Raw genomic sequence first — 5,952 nt, 5'->3', positions numbered from 1 at the left:
GCAAAGAAAATAGGAATAGTTTGAGGAAAAATTTAAAAAGCAGTCTGACACTATGCTACAGAAAGCAAGGACTAACGGAGGGTAGGCGCAGCAGTAGACACTGGTAAGACATTAGATTTGAAGATGAGAGGTCATTGATCCTCCCTCAGAGGGTAATTTCAAGGAGGCAGTGGAGTTTGAAGCCAAAAGCCAAGATGAAAATTGAATAAGTATATGGTAGAGAAGTAGCAACAATGAGTTTCTCCTAGACAGGCAAGAAACTGGAAGCATCTCTCTTTCTCCACAAATAACCTTGACTAAGGAGGGGGAAAGGCCCTCCCACCCAGAGAGACCATTTTCCCCATTATATAAAGTGATCAACTCCCCCAGCATGTTCAGGATTTTCCTGTATTTGCTACCAAAGTCTCATATGTGGGGAAGCCCCTCAGTCCTGGGTAAACTGGTACTAGTGGCACCTGATATTCATCTAAGCTTGACATTTTACTTTGGTAAAGTTTTACATATGTGATGATCGTTTTAAGCAACTTTATTGTGGTATAATTTACATAGCATAAAATTCACCAGTTCTAGTGATCATTTAAAGCAAGTCTCAACCCAGATTATACGTTGAAATCCCTGGGTTGCTTTTAAGAACAGCAGTGGTAGACCCCCCACTCTCAGAGGTGCCTGAAATCCAGGTGTTATTATTTTTTAAAAGCAACCCAGTTGATTCTAATGTGTACCCATGATTAAAATTCACTGGTTTAAAGTAAAATACAATATAAACATTACCTAAATTCTTCAGAGAAGAAATGAAGTAAGCAGATGTGATCATTTAGGCTTCTTAAAATGAGCAAATATTTGAAAAAGTAGAAAAAAGAATATTTGAAGTATTTTTGTTTTGAATTTTAGTGCTAAATTCAAGAATTTAGACATATTTTTCCTTCATTTAAAATGCATTGTAGTATTATATTGCTAGTAAAATCATAATGTATGTCCACATTTTGCATGAAATCTTGCTTCTGATTACACAACATTCCCACAAAATATGGAAGTATAATTTTTAATTTTACGCAGATGATTCCTTTGGATATGTGAAAGGATTATTTCAAGATTCAAATTTTCAGTTAGCATTTCAACAACCTTTATATGGTAAAATGTCATTGATTTCTGTGTAAAATGACATTGTCTTTTCTATAAATGTATTATTATTCTCTAACTTCAAATCGATTAAAGATACCCTGCTATATCCACAGGAGACTCCCTAACAAATCAATGCTAATACCAAAAATATTTTAGCATTTTAAAATTTTATTCACTAAGATACTGGATTGATTCACACTGAACAAGACTAGCATCCAAAAAATAGGACATTACGTGAAATTGTTACTATATATGCCCATTACTAGTTATGAGTGAAAAAAGGCCCTATATAAAAGCTATTTTGTGATTCATAATAATACAGTGACTATGAGTCACTTCACAATTTCAGTGAGCAAGAAATATAACTTTGTTTCTTTTCCTAAAACTAAACTCAGTTTCTATTTTGAACCCTAAATCTACCTGTGTGGAGCACGGCATACTCAGGTTCTGCTTTTGGATGCCTCTGACATGGGTTTTATTCTCTTCTTAGGGTTTTATCCAAAAGGCAGAAAATAAGACCTTTAATGCAGCCAACATCTTCAGTCTCACCAACATCTTTTTTTCCATTTTTCCCTTAAGGTCTCTCTTCTTCCAAGGAACCCCTTATAAAGACACCTATGAAAAACCGACAGCTAATACCATGCTTAATAGCGAAAGACAGAATGCTTCTTCCCTAAGATCAGGAGCAAGACAAAAATGTCCACTCTTGTCACTTCCATTTAACATTGTCCTGGAGGTTCTAGCCAGGGCAAGTAGCCAAGAAAATGAAATAAAATTTACCCAGATCAAAAAAAATAAATAAATAAAGGAGTCTCTATTTTAGATGATATGACCTTATATATGGAAAATTTTAATGAATCTGCTAAAAAATTTAGAGCTCACCAGTCAAGATGGTGGAGAAATTAAATACTATGCTCATCTCCTCCCACGACTACATCAAAATTAAAACTACACTGCAGAATACCCATCACTGAGAACCACCTGAAGTTTAGCTGTACAGAAGCCTTATAATGAAGGATATACAGAAAACGCCATGTCGAGACTGGTAGGAGGGGGTGGAGATGCAGAATGGGCTGGTCCAACACCCATGTGTGGTGCTTAAAAACAAGGAGGGATGTCTCAGCTGTAGAGATCCCCCGAAGGAGCAAGGGGGTCACAGCCCGACACCTGGCTCCCACCCCAGGGTTCCAATAACGGGAAGAGGAGTCTCCATGAATTCTAGCTGTGTAAACCAGTGATTATTGTAGCTGAGTGAGATGACGTTCCTGGCATTCTTCTTAAACAACCTGAGCATGGACTTACTCACTGACAGTCTCTCTTGCCCTGAAATCCGGAACTGGGGCAGTAGCTGGAAAGGCACTGGAGACATATGACAAGGAACTTAATATCTGATAAGTTGCTTGCCTTCAAAAGGTATTTACTATTTTAAAAGTAAGGGATTGATTGAGGATATGTCTAGAAACCAGAATCAAAAGTAATACATGTAAAGTAAGCAATACTACATATTTCTGAATTCTAAAAAATTTTTAATATAATTGAATGTGCTACAACATTCAAAGTCTAAAAATCTAGCCCTGGCTTGTGTGGCTCAGTGGATTGAGTGCAGGCTTGCCAAACAAAAGGCTGCCGGTTTGGTTCCCAGTCAGGGCACATGCCTGGATCGCAGGCCAGGTCCCAGTTGGGAGCATGAGAGAAGCAACGAATTGAAGTTTCTCTCACATGTCAATGATTCTCTCCCTCTCTCCCTCTCTTCTTCTAAAAATAAATAAATAAAATCTTTTAAAAATAAAAATCTAGACTGTAATAACTAGATAACCACAAACTTCACATGAAACATAGAGAAAGTCATTTCACACTTAGGCTTAAGTTTCTGCTATTGAGTGAATCTCATTGATTCTAAAGAGAAATTTTTTTTTTTCATTTCATAGCCAACTAACACAATTCAAAACTTCCATCCTGACTTAGCAATGTGCAACAGAAAAGGGATTATCTTTACCCCATGTGTCTCTTTTGCAGAGTAAGGAACTCAGAGGACTTCAAGATGTCAGCATAGGTAAATATAGCTCAGCCTCCTCACACAAACACATCAAAATCACAACTAAACTATAGAACAACTGTCATTCAGAGCCATCAGAAATTGAGCTGAATGGAAGTCCTCCAACTATGGAGTTAAAGAATAAACTACCTCAACAAAAGTAGGAAGGGCAGAGACCTGGACAAGGCTGGTCCACACCCACATGTGTCAGGTAAATACCAGGAAGCATATCACAGGGGCAAAGGGTCCCACCCATACCACCACACCCAGCCCAGGGTTCCAGTGCCAGGAAAAGAAGTTGCCATAACTTCTAGCTGTAAAAACCAGTGGGGATTGAAGTTGTGGAAGACAAAACTGTTTGACTCCCTGACAGTTTATCTTAAAGGGCCTGTGCACAGACTTACTTGGATTCTATCCCTCTGAGCTCTACCATGAGGGTAGCAGATTGAAACGCATCAGAGACATACAGGGAGGAACTCAATTATCCAGGATCAGGGCAAGAGCTGAGGGGGGCAGCTTTCTCCCAGACAGAAGTGCAGACAGAGGACACTGTTCATTTTTTGACCTCTCCCCCAACAAAGCCACAGAGCTGGCAGCTGGGCACTATATTACAGACTCCATCAACCTGACTCACACTCTTTGCCCCACCCTGGTGATTCCCTGAGGCCCTGCCCTACTCAACTTTCAGGCCCACTAGCTAATTGCAGTGGCTTTTCGATGCAAAAGGATTGTGTTGGTCCATGCTTCAGATTTTCCTAAATTCTCTCAAATAAGCAGCATCTGGCCTCAGTGAGCCGAGGACCTTCAGTAAATTGCCCCCAGCCTGACATTAGCAGCAGCTGGCCTTGGTTTATAGGTTGGCCTCACTGGGGCACCTCCAAGCCCAACACAAGTAGCAGCCATCTGTACATCACTTGTAGCTTATGCTGTGTCAACATGGACAGAACACAGGCAGTGGTGAACCTTGAATGTTTCCAGTATCAATCAAGGCTCAACTACAACAGGAGGGTGTACGCACCCACATAGGAGGTGTACCTTGGTACCCAGCTTGGGTAATAGGGGAGGCTGTGCCACTGGACCCTACAGGACACCTACTACATTAGGCCACACTACCAAGCCTGGGTGATGTAGCAGCTCTACCTAATACATAGAAACAAACACAGGGAGGCTGCCAAAATGAGGAGACAAAGAAACATGGCCCAAATGAAAGAAGAGATCAGAAATTCAGAAAAAGAACTAAAGTGGAGACAAGTGATATGCCAGGTGCAGAGTTCAAAACACTGGTTATAAGGATGCTCAAGGAATTTAGTGAGGACTGCAACAGCATAAAAAAGATCAAGTCAGAAACTAAGGATACACTAATGAAATGAAAAACAAGTTATAGTGAATCAACAGTAGAGTCAATGAAGCCAGAATCAAATCAGTGATTTGGAATATAAGGAAGGAAAATACAGCCACTCAGAACAGTAAGAAGAGGGTTTACAGCCAAGATGGAGGCACAGGTAGATACACTTTGCCTCCTCGCTCAACCAAAAGAACGACAACAAACTTAAAAACAAAATATAACATGAACTGTCAGAAAATTATATATTTTCTGTCCAATAGAGAGAACCGAGACTTACAATAAGCCATTTGCCAGAGGTTAAGAAACAGAGGGTAGGACCTGGCAGAATCAGGACTCAAAACAAGACAGTTTAACTCCAAAACTGGTGATAATAAATTGCAGCACGATAGGGTATTTGAGGAGGTCTCAAGACCTAGGCCCCTTCCCAGGCTGGGATCACCAAGAAGGGCATGTTCAGTTCAAGCCCCACACTCATGAAGTCAAATGGTGAGAAGGCAGACAAGTTCAAGTCGGGCATCTCCCAGACTTTGCTGGAGCTGGAGCTGAACTCAAACCTCAAGGCCCAACTACAAGAGCTGAATATCATAGCAGCCAAGGACATTGAAACTGGCGATGGTCAGAAAGCTATTATAATCTTTGTTTCTGTTCCTCAGTTGAAGTTTTTCCAGAAAATCAGTCTGACTGGTACAGGAGTTGGACAGAAAGTTCAGTGGGGTGCACATTGTGTTTATCTCTCAGAGGGAAATTCTGCCAGGCCAACTAAAAAAGCCATACAAAGAATAAGCAAAGCATCCCAGGAGCCTTACTCTGACAGCTGCACACAATGCAATCCTGGAGGACTTGTTGTTCCAAGGGAAATTGTGGGCAAGAGAATCCACGTGAACCTGGATGGCAGTGACTCATGAAGGTTCATTTGGATAAAGCCAAGCAGAACAACATGGAACAACACAAGGCTTTCCTGGTGTCTATATGAAGCTCATGGGCAAGGACTTTAATTATGAATTCCCAGAGTTTCAGTTGTATACAAATGACTAAATAAAAATATCATTCAAAATAAAATAAAATAAAACTACAACACTGTATATTCATGGAGGATACTTTGTCTTAGCCTGTAAATGAGCACAGTTGATACAAAGGCATCTGACCCAGTTAGGCAATGGCTTTCCTAATAAAATATTCAAAAATTCATACTGATTTTTGTAAAATGACTTCAAAAGAACTTTTTGATTATTCCAGACTCCTCTTAAGTCTCAAACTTCCATCTCAGATTTCTGCTGCAAAGTTTTCTGCTGTTCTGAGCCATTTTATTTTTAACACATAGTTTACCAGATTTGTTTCTGACAATGGGCACACATCTGTGTACCAGTTCGGCTTATTAGATTTAAAGATGCAAACTCTGACTAATCTGTCACAATTGTATTTCAACTTTCACAAGAAAGTGATCAAGTTA

General features: G+C 39.9%; 1 pseudogene; it reads left to right on the top strand.

Annotated features, from left to right (window-relative positions):
* Nucleotides 1–4,951: 4,951 nt before the first annotated feature.
* LOC129074117 (40S ribosomal protein S7-like) lies at nucleotides 4,952–5,537 on the top strand (annotated as a pseudogene).
* Nucleotides 5,538–5,952: the final 415 nt, after the last annotated feature.

The sequence above is a fragment of the Pteronotus mesoamericanus genome, unplaced genomic scaffold (assembly GCF_021234165.1).
Source record: "Pteronotus mesoamericanus isolate MK-2021 breed Mesoamerican mustached bat unplaced genomic scaffold, CSHL_Meso_final contig_46, whole genome shotgun sequence".
Classification (NCBI taxonomy): domain Eukaryota; kingdom Metazoa; phylum Chordata; class Mammalia; order Chiroptera; family Mormoopidae; genus Pteronotus; species Pteronotus mesoamericanus.
This window is presented reverse-complemented; position numbering and strand designations above follow the sequence as displayed.